This window comes from Balaenoptera physalus (genome assembly GCF_965194825.1).
Source record: "Balaenoptera physalus genome assembly, contig: SUPER_5_unloc_1, whole genome shotgun sequence".
In the NCBI taxonomy this organism is placed as follows: Eukaryota; Metazoa; Chordata; class Mammalia; order Artiodactyla; family Balaenopteridae; genus Balaenoptera; species Balaenoptera physalus.
In genome coordinates, this window is record NW_028126538.1 from 183,451 (window position 1) to 198,002 (window position 14,552).

Sequence of the window (14,552 nt, forward strand, 5' to 3'; positions counted from 1 at the left end):
GGTAAACAAAAGATAATGGTCCCCATAGAATCTTGAGGAGAATTAGATACTAATAATTTTCGTTGTTTAAGCAATTTTACCTAAGTGAGTTGGAAAAGCAGAAGATAAAAAGTGTGACTACTGTGAAGACAGGTGCTGTTTCAAGGACTAAGTGCAGCTCATCAGGCATTTTGCAGCCTAAGTGACATAGTTTGCAAGACCCTCTTAATTTCCTTTGCTGGGATTCCCTGCTCACCAAATAAAACCCCTCTTTTAAAAGTAAAAATAGGGACTTCCCTGGTGGCGAAGGGGTTAAGAATCCACCTGCCAATGCAGGGGACACAGGTTTGAGCCGTGGTCCGCGAAGATCCCACATGCTGCGGAGCAACTAAGCTTGTGTGCCACAATTACTGAGCCTGCGCTCTAGAGCCCGCGAGCTACAACTACTGAACCCACGTGCCACAACTACTGAAGCCCGCGCGCCTAGAGCCTGTGCTCCACAACAAGAGAAGCCACCACAATGAGAAGCCCGCGCACTGCAACAAAGAGTAACCCCCACTGGACTCAACTAGAGAAAGCCCACGCACAGCAACGAAGACCCAATGCAGCCAAAAAAAAAAAAAAAGACATTAAAAAATAAAAATAGTTTTATAACTGAAAAAGGAGAACCTTAATAACATGAATGAGCATTGGAGCCTCACGAGTGGGGTGATATATCAGCTCCCTGGGAGTTTGGTGGTCTGAGTCAGTCCTATGACTCACTGAAGCGGCGACTTGACCTTCTGGACCTGACCCTCGACTGTGGTGTCAGCCCAAGACCCCATCTGAACAGCAGGCTGGCCTCTAGTAATTTTTTTGAGGTATTGCCCTTATAGTTAGGATTTGTGTTATGGCTGCATGATTACCTTGACATGACAATGGCATAACTGGCAGCGTTTTACAAAAAAAATTCCAAAAGATGAGAAACAGGAATAGGTGGCAGTGGAGCCCTGACCAACCCCAAAGATTTTACAAGTATGAGTATAAACAAACGATTTGCAGCAGCAAACATCTGAGCAGCTGTTACAAGTGGATGGAGGTAAGAAGACTTGAACCCAAAATAGAGTTTAGTCTTGCAGTATGAAGATAACAGGAGATTATGGGAAGAGAGCAGTTTGTTTTCCTGAAGAAAAGCGAACAAGGAAAGGGGTGCGAGGGAAACTGGTAGGTGGGGCTGGGCGTTGGCTGGGAGACATAGCAGATCCCTGGGACGTGCTTTCTCATACTTCACCTGCTCCTCTCCTCCACTCTGCGTATGACCTTTTGGGCTGGATGGGATGGATGTACCTTAGGCCCCGTCTGAGAAGCTTTATGTGTGTGGGATGCACGGCTGATGGAGATGGTGGTTCATTCTAATAGTGTGGCAGCAGGAGAAAGTTGGAAACAACTGCTCTGCATCTGACTGTTGAGAGTCCAACAAGCCTATATATTCCTTTGGATTCAGAGAATTCCCATGTATGCTGGAGGATGGAAAGATGCAGTAGGATTCCTGGCAAGCAGATGTACTCTATTTAACACCTGCCTGAAAGATAAAGGGAGGGATGGTGATCGGTTAACACTTTTCTGATAACCGCTTGTCTCCTGAACCAGATTTGTGTTCACCTAAGAACGACTGCAAGGCCATCTGTTGACTGCTCAGCCATGGTGGAGACTTCATTTGGAATGGACATCTACAAATGCACACATACATATATACGTATGCACCCCTCTTTGTCGTTCAACTGCTGCGGTGGCAGCATTCCCAAATGTCACCCCTGACAAATCTATCAGGGTGTTCATCAGATGCTGAAGAAGTCACAGGCAGGTAGCATCTCCAATTATTCAGTGAAGAAGGACTGCCTATGCGCAGAAGCTCTTAACTGTTTCCCCTAACAGATAAATGCTCCAAATCTTTTAACCAAACTAAATTACAAAGAAAAAGTGATCAAATTAGTTTTATAGTTCCACTTTTCCTGGCACACTGGTTTTACATACATTTCTGTAGCATCTGCTCTGCTCAGGGCTTTGGTGACCATACCATTCACTCAGGCTCAGGTTGAGTAGTGCCCCTACGAGCTGATTGGGGTCAGACTGCACCACTCCTAAATTTCCAGCTGTTTGCTTTCTCTCCCCTCTGGGAGATACGGAATGTGTGGGTTTTAGGGTGTTGGGACAGACCTTGAAAAACCTAATAAAATCAAACAAAAGGAAATAGACTTTGGTTTAACCGTGGTGCATGTTTTTTACACTCTGGTTTAATGTTTCCAGAGACCTGCTAAAGTATTTACTTAGCAAACAATGTTAGTCACCTAGAATAACTTTGTATAAACATCATTACTCAGTAATGTCTGAGATCCTTTTTTTAGTGGAGCTGCACACCCTGTTGATTTTTTTTAGTCCATTTCTTTTTTTAAAAAAAGATGTATTTATTTTTGGCTGCGTTGGGTCTTCGTTGCTGCGCGCGGGCTTTCTCTAGTTGCGCCGAGCAGGGGCTGCTCTTCGTTGTGGTGCGTGGGCTTCTCATTGTGGTGGCTTCTCGTTGCAGAGCACCGGCTCTAGGCGCGCGGGCTTCAGTAGTTGTGGCACGCGGGCTCAGTAGTTGTGGCTCAGTGGTTGTGGTGCATGGGCTTAGTTGCTCTGTGGCATGTGGGATCTTCGTGGACCACGGCTCAAACCCATGTCTCCTGCATTGGCAGGTGGATTCTTTTTTTTTTTTTTTTTAATAGATCTTTATTGGAGTATAATTGCTTCACAATACTGTGTTAGTTTCTGTTGCACAACAAAGTGAATCAGCCATATGCATACGCATGTCCCCATATCCGCTCCCTCTTGAGCCTCCGTCCCATCCTCCCTATCCCACCCCTCTAGGTCATCGCAAAGCACTGAGCCAATCTCCCTGTGCTATGCTGCTGCTTCCCACCAGCCAACTGTTTTACATTTGGTAGTGTATATATGTCGATGCTACTCTCACTTCACCCCAGCTTCACCCTCCCACCCCATGTCAAGTCCATTCTTTATGTCTGCCTTTGTACTCCTGCCCTGCAACTAGGTTCATCAGTACCTTATTTTTTTTTTAGATTCCATATATATGTGTTACCATACAGTATTTGTTTTTCTCTTTCTGACTTCACTCTGTATGACAGACTCTAGGTCCACCCACCTCACTACAAATAACTCAATTTTGTTTCTTTTTATGGCTGAGTAATATTCCATTGTATATATGTGCCACATCTTCTTTATCCATTCATCTGTCGATGGACACTTAGGTTGTTTCCATGTCCTGGCTATTGTAAATAGTGCTGCAGTGAACATTGGGGTACATGTCTCTTTTTGAATTATGGTTTTCTCAGGGTATATGCTCAGTAGTGGGATTGTTGGGTCGTATGGCAGTTCTATTTTTAGTTTTTTAAGGACCCTCCATACTGTTCTCCATAGTGGCTGTATCAATTTACGTTCCCACCAACAGTGCAAGAGGGTTCCCTTTTCTCCACACCCCCTCCAACATTTTTTGTTTCTAGATTTTTTGATAGTTATCAATCTATCAATCTAGATAGTTATTATCTAGATTTTGATAATGGCCATTCTGACCAGTGTGAGGTGATACCTCATTGTAGCTTTGATTTGCATTTTTCTAATAATTAGTGATGTTGAGCATCTTTTCATGTGCCTCTTGTCCATCTGTATGTCTTCCTTGGAGAAATGTCTATTTAGGTCTTCCACCCATTTTTTAACTGGATTGTTTGGGTTTTTTTGATATTGAGCTCCATGATCTGTTTGTATATTTTGGAAATTAATCCTGTCTGTTGTTTCATTTGCAAATATTTTCTCCCATTCTGAGGGTTGTCTTTTCGTCTTGTTTATGGTTTCCTTTGCTGTGCAAAAGTTCTTAAGTTTAATTAAGTCAACTATACTCCAATGTAAAATAAAAATTAAAAAAAAATAAAGAATATCTACGTGTAAAAGAAAAAGCTACTAGAGAGCCCGCTCTATCCCAGTTGCTATAATTACATCTTCACGAGGGACAGTGAAGCAGAGCACCGATCTGAGAGTCAAAGAGCTGGGTTCTAGTGTGTTCTCTGCCACTTACTGTTGGTCAAACCACCCCATTTCCTTTTGCCTCCATTTCTCACCTGTAAAATGAGGGGGTAGGACTAGATGATCTCTAATTTCACTTACAGCTCTGGAAGTCTATGACCCATCTACCTGTCCCACAGTGTCTTTGTATGTTACCTACAAGTCTTCAGAAGGAACCAAAGACAATTTTGGGATAGTACCAAAGCTTTGAAGAAAGATAACAGAAACAACTCAAGCTTATTTATATTTGGATACCTTTTTTCCTCTCGAAGAGTTGATTGATTTTTCTGAAGAACAATCAATGCAGTGCTTTCCTTGGTTGGAAATGAATAGGCGGGCATTTAAGAAATAAGTTTCTAATTTGAGGACTTGGGACAGATATATTTGCTTGGCCTTGAGGTCCTTAAGTAGTGAGTCCCCCTCAGCAATGATAAATATTTCCATGAAATTAACCTTTCTACACACCCGTTCCCCACATCAAGAATACGCTAGGCCTTCCCTGGTGGTGCAGTGGTTAAGAATCCGCCTGCCAATGCAGGGGACATGGGTTCGAGCCCTGGTCCGGGAAGATCTCACATGCCGTGGAGCAACTAAGCCCACACGCCACAACTACTGAGCCCATGCACCTAGAGCCCGTGCTCTGCAACAAGAGAAGCCAGTGCAATGAGAAGCCCGTGCACCACTATTAAGAGAAGCCCCTGCTCGCCACAACTAGAGAAAGCCCATGCACATCAACGAAGACCCAACGCAACCAAAAATAAATTAATTAATTTTAAAAAAAGAATACGCTATATTTGATTACACAGGACACTCAACAATGAATGAGTTTTCCCTCTGGTGCTGCAAATCTGGGTCACCCTTTTGACATTCCTGAACTCTATTGACAAATGCCCTCTCCCAGCTAGAGAACCACAGGGCCTTTGCTTTAAGAGCAGTCCGTGGTAACGGACACAGCAAGAAGAGAAAGAGGTCATTGAAACAGAAACAATGACAGCAGCTAATGCTGAGAAGTAAATAAGAGCTTCTCTGTTCATCTGCCCTTGGAAACCAAAATAACTATCCTAAAAGAAAGGTGGGTGTTGTCGGAGGACGGGGACGGGAGAGTGGGAAGAGATGTGGGAGAAAACCTCATCAGCTCTGTCTTTCTTCTGCCACAACAATAGGGATTGTTCATTCAGAGAGCTGGGATTTGGGAGCAGGGAGAGAGAGTGGGGAGGAGTGTGGACCTTGTTTTGGTTTGTAGACCTCATTTGTAGGCAGCTGTTGGTCAAAGGGGGATGTGGCGTAGGTACTGACAAATGTTCACGTGTCACGGCTGGGTCGTAAAAAGGAGTGACTCCTCCGTAGCACTGGTTAGCGTCTGTGCATGCACGCCCTGTAGGGATTATTTGATCCCTCTCTGCCTCCCTCCCGGGCTGTGAGTTCCAGGAGCACAGCCATGCACTCCTCTGTCCGTGGAGCTGAGCTCGGTGCTGGCTTCTAGAGGAGGCGAAATCGATAGATGCTTAAGGAAGGACTCTTAATTGATTCAAACTGAAGATAACTTGGAAAGATGCAGGGGGCAGCATGTCACTGACAGGTGATATCAGAGGCAGGTTTGGGTTGGGTTTTTCACTAAGTAGACCCTCTCCTATCTATGAATTAGGAAGTAGGGTCTTCACATCTGGCTATTTCCAGTGGCCAGTTTCCTGCTGCCAAACTGGAGCACTCTATGAAGAGTGGTCAGGAAATGGGGGGAGAGTCTTAAGCAGTAAGGCTGGGGTTTTGTTAAAAGAAAACCCCTTCCTCTCTTCGCAGCCAAAGCAATAGACGCATTCCTTTCAGAGGAACAGCTTCCCCTCATCCACTGCTATAAAATCTTAATGGGGAAAATATTCCAATCCATTTAGTACAGAAGCAGAGATGACAACACTCCTGTGATTGAAGGAAGCTGAGAAGACTAATTTTCTAGTATGCCGTGGTGTTGCTGTGTCTCAAAACCGATCCTCCCATAGTCTTGGAGGCTAACTTCCCAACTTTATGCTCTCCTGAGATCACTCTAATCTAAAGCCTATGAGTGGTTTTCTTACTCTGGGAGCAGAAAGAGGTTTACATTTGAAATTGCTGTCCATGCATCTCATCCAAGAGGCAACCCCCCGTCCTTTAATCCGCAAGAGCTGCAGAGTTCATTCCTTCCTGAGCCAAAGGAGTTGCCTTAAATGATTACCTTGATAAAGTAGAGCAGGAGATTTTATTTTATTTCATAGTTCCCTTCAGAGCAAACGAATCCTGGTGCAGCCAGAATCCCTTCCTTCAAGGTCTGAATCCCTCCAGCCCACCCAGGGATGTGTCTCTTCCCAGTCTGGGGCCCCCAGAAGCATCCTGGCGTCCTGGCCAGGCAGGTTTCGTAACTGTGTGGAGCCTATCTCTCTGGTATGATTAAAAACCGATAAAATACCAACATTATTCAGCACTTAACTAGGTATCAGACATCGTCCTGAGCTCTGTTCCTGTGAGGTAAGTGGTATAGCCATTTAGCACATGAAAAAACCAAAGTTAGATTATTAGGTAAATTGCACAGAGAGTATTCCCAGAATGGAGCTGTCTTAATTCTTACATTATGTAGGATGAAATTGAAGATCTAAGAGACTGTCATGGTCCCCAAATCACAGAGTACTCAGACTTGCTAATTCAGAGGGGTGAAGCCAAACTCAAAGCCAGGTTTTCAGATGCCAAACCTGGATCATTTTCACAACACTGTAGTTCCTGTAGCCAAAATCTAAATTTCCTTAAGAAAACCATAGGCATGAGAATCACTGTAAATCTCTTACTTCAAGAATGGATCTTTTCTTCCTCTTTCCTTCCTCCCCAGAGCCTGCATTTTCTCCACAAACTCCTTTTTTTTTTTTTAATTTATTTATTTACTTATTTATTTGGCTGTGCCGGGTCTTAGTTGCGGCATGCAGGACCTAGTTCCCTGACCAGGGATTGAACCAGGGCCCCCTGCATTGGGAGTGCGCAGTCTTAACCACTGGACCACCAGGGAAGTCCCTCCACAAACATTTCTTATACAATTTTTAAAAATCTTGTATTAACCCTTTAGCTAGATACTTTGCCAGGCTCACTCCCATCTCTGAGACTTCTCTGGCACAGTGTTCCAACTGGGAGTTGCTACCAGGTCATTCTATCTTTCAGGGCCTTGTTTGCTGCCACCGTCTCCATGAAGCCCTCCTGACCACGCCAGCCCACACACCTCACAAGCAAGTCTCACACACAGTTTTTATAGGTAGTGTTGCCATCCAACACTTTCATCTCCTGTCCTCCTTCTCTCCCTACCTGAAGCAACCTCTACTCCGAGGCACATACTGTTGGCCAGAACCTAGGCATTCTGGCTATGACGGTTTTCTCCCAGTACATCTCAGAGCTGCCCTTTTGTAGTTTGTGTTTGTAAACTTGTAACTGTTCATTGACATTTGAGAACTGTTACCTGTCCTTGTTTAGGAAACCTCCCCACAGCCCTTGGGCACCTGGCTCACAATCTTCTCCAGCTAAACCCATATGCCTCCCTGTGGGACTTCAGCCTTTCGTGGAGGTGCTGTCCAGATACCTCAGCCTCCCCAGCTCCAGCGACCGCCACCTCCTATATAACCCTGTGGCCTCACCTTGGAGTTTATCATTGGAAACTCTTCGACCACCATAGGTCTTAAGTTCCGAATCCCACTCTTGGTGCACAGTGGCCATTGCTTCCTTTACTCTCATTCCCTGACAGATAGAAATCTACCCTTCAGCTTCCTCCAAACCTCGATGCCTTTGCTTCCTCCACTACCTGCGAGTCCTTCACTTCCTTCTGATCACATTTCCTCCCCCTTTCCCCAGCCTGGACTCCTCACAAACTTCTGTCTCACCAGCACCTCAGTCACCCGGCTCTCTTGTCCTCCCATCAAGCCCCCATCCCCACTTCCATCTGGAGATCCCATCCGACTGCCGAGTGAGGCTGTGTCACCACGACTGTGCAGACTGGCGCCTTACGAGCTTGTGGCTTCCGTTCTTACTTGGGCCCTTAATTTGGCTCTACAACCTTTTAGGGGTCTTGGTCAGCTTCCTCTCTCATTCTGCTCAACAGCTCCTGGAATCTTTCATCACTTTTCCCCAGCTTTCTACCAAATTCCCACTCTGCTTACCTAGCAGGTGATCTGACCTCCCTTCAGAGCAAACCAGCCCTGAATCACAGCACCCTGCCTCACTTTACTGGCTCACTCTGCAAGCTAAATCTGCCCTCATCCTCATTTCCTTCCAGTGTCAAGAAAAAGCTGTCCCTCTCTTCAAAGCTCAGCCAACCATCTGATCACCTGATCCCATTCTGTCTAACCCCCAACCCTAGGAAAATAGTTCCATCAAGCATCCTCGTTCTTATATTTTTGAACTTTGACCTTTCATTATCATTCCCTAACCCAATAGATATATTCAGATTCCTCAGAAACACACTCAGCTTCACCTCTCTGTCCTTCGGCTCTTCATTGCCAAACTTCTTGAAAATTAATTTACACAGGTATGCCATGCTTGTCTCCTCCTCCTTATTCCTTTTTTTTTTGGCCGAGCCGTGCAGCATGTGGGATCTTATTTCCCCAACCATGGTTCGAACCTGCCCCCCCTGCATTGGAAGTGCAGGGTTAACCACCACTGGACCACCAGGGGAGTCCCGCTCCTCCTCCTTATTCTTAAACACACCTCTGTGTAAGGTCTGTTCCCATCACTCAATGAAAAGGCCTTGGCAAAGGTCAGCGATGACCTCTGTATGAAGTGGTCTCTTCATTCCCATCCTCCCCAGCCTTCCTGTAATATTCGAGGTTGCTCTCCCACACTCTGCACCTTCTTCCCCATCTCTCATCAGTCCTGCTTTGTCCTCACCACTGGCTTCTCTTTCTTTGCTATTCTCACAAATAGCAGTTCACTAGAAGTCTATCCTGAGTCCTTTTCTTACCTTCCCTGGGCAACTGCTTCCACTGCCATGGATTTTACTAAATTGAACTACCACTAAGTTACTCTCTCCAGCCTAGACCTTTGCTGGGCTCCAGGCCTATATGCATATTTACCAAGTGTTGACTATACTGAATATGTCTTCAGTCCCTTCTCAGAAATGATGACCCATGTGATGGTGATGAAGATGACTAATATTTATGGACTCCGTGCTACATGCCAGACGCTGTTCTAAACTTCAGTCACCATAGAAATACCGTACGGGAGGTACTATCGTCCCCGTTTCACAAAAGTGGTAATAAACACAGTACGATTTAGTATCTCAGTAAGTGACACTGTTTTTCACCTGAATATCCAACCCAGGGACCCAGAAAGAATCCTGTACTTTTTATTTCTCCTCCTTCATTTTCAGTCAAGCATCAAATCCTGTTGGTTCTTCTATTTGAGTTCCTCTGGCTTTATAGTCTCCTCTCTAACACATCTTTTCCAGAATCTGTAACTTTGTCTTACTTCAGACCCTCCTCATCAATCGACCAGACTCTTAAAATGGTGCCCTGACTGCTCTTCTTGCCTTCAGTCTTACCTCTGTCTACCTGCAGTCCAATCATTCTCCACACCTCTTCTAGAGTGGTCCTTCTGAAATGCAAACTTGATCATATTATTACGCTGCATAAAGCCAGTCAGTGACTCCCCTCACATGCTACTTCTGCTGGGCATGAAAGACACCCACCTACCTTCATGGGCTGCCCACTGCATGACATTTCATCTTCATCTCCCACCATTTCTCTACTTTCACTTCGGATATTCCAGACATCTCTCTGAGTGACAAATGCAAAAGCTTTTGCTCACACTATTTTCTCTGCCTGGGTTGCCCTCCTCCATTTCTTTGTCTAGTAAACTACTCATCCTTCAAAACTGTGCTCTCTAATATGTAGCCAGTAGCCACAGGAGGCTAATCTGAATTAAGATGTGCTGTACTGTAAGTATAAACACTGGATTTTGAAGACAGTGTGTGAAAAAAAGTATAAATGTCCCAGTAATTTTACATTGATTACCTATTGAAAAGATAATATTTTGGATATATTGGGTTAAGTAAAATGTTATTAAAATTTATTGTTTCTTTCTATGTGGCTATTAGAAAATTTAAATTTACACAAGTGGCTTGAATTCGTGGCATGCATTATATTTCTATTAGACAGTACTTCTTCAAAATCCTTACCCTGTAAACTTAACTGAAGAGGCAAAAGACTTGTACACTGAAAACTACAAAATGATGCTAAGAGAAATTAAAGAAGACACAAATAAATGGAAAAACATTCCATGTTCATGGACTGGAGAATTAATACTGTTAACATGTCAGTACTAACCAAAGTGATCTCCAGATTTAATGCAATCCCTATAAAAATCTCAGTGACATTTTTTGCAGAATCAGAAAAAAACCCATCCTAAAATTCACATGGAATCTCACTGGAACCTACATAACTAAAATAATCTTGACAAAGAAGAATAAAGTTGGAGGTCTCATATTCTAGATTTCAAAACTTAATACAAGGCAACAGTAATCAAAACAATGTGGTACTGGCAAAAAGACAGACATATAGACCAATGGAATAAAATAGAAAGTCCAGAAATAAACCCTCAAGTATATGGTCAAATGATCTTCAGCAAGGATGCCAAAACCATTCAGTGGGGAAAGGAGAGTCTTTTCAGCAAATAGTGTTTAAAAAACTGGTATCCACATGCAAAAGAATGACATGGACCCTTACCATACACCATATACAAAAGTTAACTCAAAATGGATCAAAGACCTAAACATAAAAGATAAAAACTATAAAACTCTTAGAAGAAAACACAGGGAGAGAGCTTCATTGGATTTGGCAATGAGTTCTTGAATACGACAGCAAAAGTACAGGGAACAAAAGTAAAAATAGGTAAATTGGACTACATCAATATTTAAAACTTCTCAGCATCAAAAACACAACCGTAAAAAGGCAAAGTATGGAATCAGAGAAAATATGTGCAAACCATTTATCTAACAAGGGGTTAAGATCCAGAATATATAAAGAACTCCTGCAACTCAACAACAGAAAACCAAACAACATCTAATTTAAAAATGGGCAAAGACTAGAATAGACATTTCTCCAAAGATGACATGAAAAGCTGCTCAACATTGCTAATCATTAGGGAACTACAAATCAAAACCACAACGAGATATCACCTCACACCCAACAGGATGGCTGTAATCGAAAAAAATAAAAAAACAGAATATAACAAGTGTTAGTGAAGATGTGGAGAATTTGGAACTCTTGTGCACCGTTGGTGGGAATGTAAAATGGTGCAGCTGCTATGGGAAACAGTATAGAAGTTCCACAATAAAATTAAATATAGAATTACCATAAAATCCAGCAATCCTACTTCTAGGTATATATCCAAAACAATTGAAAGCAGATATAACAGTACATCCATGTTCACAGCAGCATTATTCACAATAGCCAAAAGGTGGAAGTAACCCGAGTGTCCATTGATGGAGTGGACAAGCAAAATGTAGTGTGTGTGTGTTTGTGTGTGTGTGTGTATATATATATATATATATATATAGAGAGAGAGAGAGAGAGAGAGAGAGAGAGAGAGAGATGGAGAGAGAGAGAGAGGGAGAGAGAGAGAGAGAGGTATATTATTTGGCCTTAAAAAGGAAGGAGGGCTTCCCTGGTGGCGCAGTGGTTAAGAATCCGCCTGCCAATGCAGGGAACACGGGTTCGAGCCCTGGTCTGGGAAGATCCCACATGCCGCGGAGCAACTGGGCCCGTGAGCCACAACTACTGAGCCTGCGCGTCTGGAGCCTGTGCTCCACAACAAGAGAGGCCGCGATAGTGAGAGGCCCGCGCACCGTGATGAAGAGTGGCCCCCGCTTGCCTCAACTAGAGAAAGCCCTCGCACAGAAACGAAGACCCAACACAGCCAAAAATAATTAATTAATTAATTAATTAATTAATTTTTTTTAAAAAAGGAAGGAAATTATGACGCATGCTACAATATAGATGAAACTTGAAGACATTATGCTAAGTGATGTAAACCAGTCACAAAAGGGCAAATACTATATTATGAGATATCCAGAGTAGTCAAACGCATAGAAACAGTAAGTACCACATGGCGGATGCCAGGGAGTAGGGAGACAGAGAAATGGAGAGTTGTTTGATGCGTATAGATTTTCAGCTTTGCAGGGTGAAAAAGTTCTGGAGATTGGTTACATATCCATGTGAATATATTTAACACTATTGAAGTGAACACTTAAAAATGATTAAGATGGTCATTGTTATGCGTATTTTACCACAATTTAAAATTTTTAAAAATCAAGTTCCAGAAAAAAGAAAGAGAGAAATTCAAGATGGCGGAGTAGAAGGACGTGCTCTCACTCCCTCTTGCGAGAGCACCAGAATCAAAACTGGCTGCTGGACAATCATTGACAGGAAGACCCTGGACTTCACCAAGGAGGATACCCCACGTCCAAGGACAGAGGAGAAGCCACAGTGAGACGGTAGGAGGGGCGCAATCAGAGTAAAATCAAATCCCATAACTGCTGGGTGGGTGACTCACAGACTGGCGAACACATACCACAGAAGTCCACCCACTGGAGTGAAGCTTCTGAGCCCCACCTCAGGCTTCCCAACCTGGGGGTCCGGCTACGGGAGGAGGAATTCCTAGAGAATCAGACTTTGAAGCCTAGTGGGAATTGATTGCAGGACTTTGACAGGACTGGGGGAAACAGAGATCCCACTCTTGGAGGGCACACACAAAGTAATGTGTGCATCGGGACCCAGGGGAAGGAGCAGTGACCCTGGGGGAGACTGAACCAGACCTACCTGCTGGTGTTGGGGGGTCTCCTGCAGAGGCGAGTGGTGGCTCTGTTTCACCGTGGGGATAAGGACACTGGCAGCCGAGGTTCTGGGAAGTTCTCCTTGGCGTGAGCCCTCCCAGAGTCTGCCATTAACCCCACCAAAGAGCACGGGTAGGCTCCAGTGTTGGGTTGCCTCAGGCAAAACAACCAACAGGGAGGGAACCCAGTCCCACCCATCAACAGTCAAGTGGATTAAGGTTTTACTGAGCTCTGATGCCACAGCAACAGGGAGGGAACCCAGCCCCACCCATCAACAGTCAAGTGGATTAAGGTTTTACTGAGCTCTGACCGCCACAGCAACAGTCAGCTCTACCCACCACCAGAGCCTCCCATCAAGCCTCTTGGATAGCCTCAACCACCAGAGGGCAGACAACAGAAGCAAGAAAAACTACAATCCTGCAGCCTGTGGACCAAAAACCACAGTTACAGAAAGATAGAGAAGATGAAAAGGCAGAGGGCTATGTACCAGATGAAGGAACAAGAAAAAACCCCAGAAAAACAACTAAATGAAGTGGAGATAGGCAACCTTCCAGAAAAAGAATTCAGAATAATGATAGTGAAGATGATCCAGGACCTCGGAATAAGAATGGAGGCAAAGATCGAGAAGATGCAAGAAATGATTAACAAAGACCTGGAAGAATTAAAGAACAAACAAACAGAGATGACCAATACAATAACTGAAATGAAAACTACACTAGAAGGAATCAATAGCAGAATAACTGAGGCAGAAGAACGGATAAGTGACCTGGAAGACAGAATGGTGGAATTCACTGCTGCGGAACAGACTAAAGAAAAAAGAATGAAAAGAAATGAAGACAGCCTAAGAGACCTCTGGGACAACATTAAACGCAACACCATTCGCATTATAGGGGTCCCAGAAGGAGAAGAGAGAGAGAAAGGACCAGAGAAAATATTTGAAGAGATTATAGTCGAAAACTTCCCTAACATGAGAAAGGAAATAGCCACCCAAGTCCAGGAAGCGCAGAGAGTCCCATACAGGATAAACCCAAGGAGAAACACGCCGAGACACATAGTAATCAAAGTGGCAAAAATTAAAGACAAAGAAAAATTATTGAAAGCAGCAAGGGAAAAACGACAAATAACATACAAGGGAACTCCCATAAGGTTAACAGCTGATTTCTCAGCAGAAACTCTGCAAGCCAGAAGGGAGTGGCATGATATACTTAATGTGATGAAAGGGAAGAACCTACAACCAAGATTACTCTACCCGGCAAGGATCACATTTAGATTTGATGGAGAAATCAAAAGCTTTACAGACAAGCAAAAGCTAAGAGAATTCAGCACCACCAAACCAGCTCTACAACAAATGCTAAAGGAACTTCTCTAAGTGGGAAACACAAGAGAAGAAAAGGACCTACAAAAACAAACCCAAAACAATTAAGAAAATGGTCATAGGAACATACATATCGATAATTACCTTAAACGTGAATGGATTAAACGCCCCAACCAAAAGACATAGACTGGCTGAATGGATACAAAAACAAGACCCATATATATGCTGTCTACAAGAGACCCACTTTAGACCTAGGGACACATACAGACTGAAAGTGAGGGGATGGAAAAAGATATTCCATGCAAATGGAAATCAAAAGAAAGCTGGAGTAGCTAT

The 14,552-nt window shown here is 43.8% G+C and overlaps 1 long non-coding RNA gene across 2 annotated transcripts in view; it reads right to left on the reverse strand.

Moving 5' to 3' along the window:
* The window catches only part of LOC309662168, a 37,025-nt gene that overhangs the window by 18,044 nt on the left and 4,429 nt on the right, over positions 1–14,552 (reverse strand). The window contains exons 2-3 of one of the 2 annotated variants that reach the window (XR_014264566.1): positions 9,758–9,845; positions 9,611–9,663 (exon numbers count right to left, since the gene is read on the reverse strand). The exons of the other annotated variant lie outside the window; for it this stretch is intronic. This is a non-coding gene — a long non-coding RNA (uncharacterized lncRNA). Of the gene's footprint in view, positions 1–9,610; positions 9,664–9,757; positions 9,846–14,552 lie in introns of those variants that run through there. 2 annotated transcript variants of the gene reach the window in all.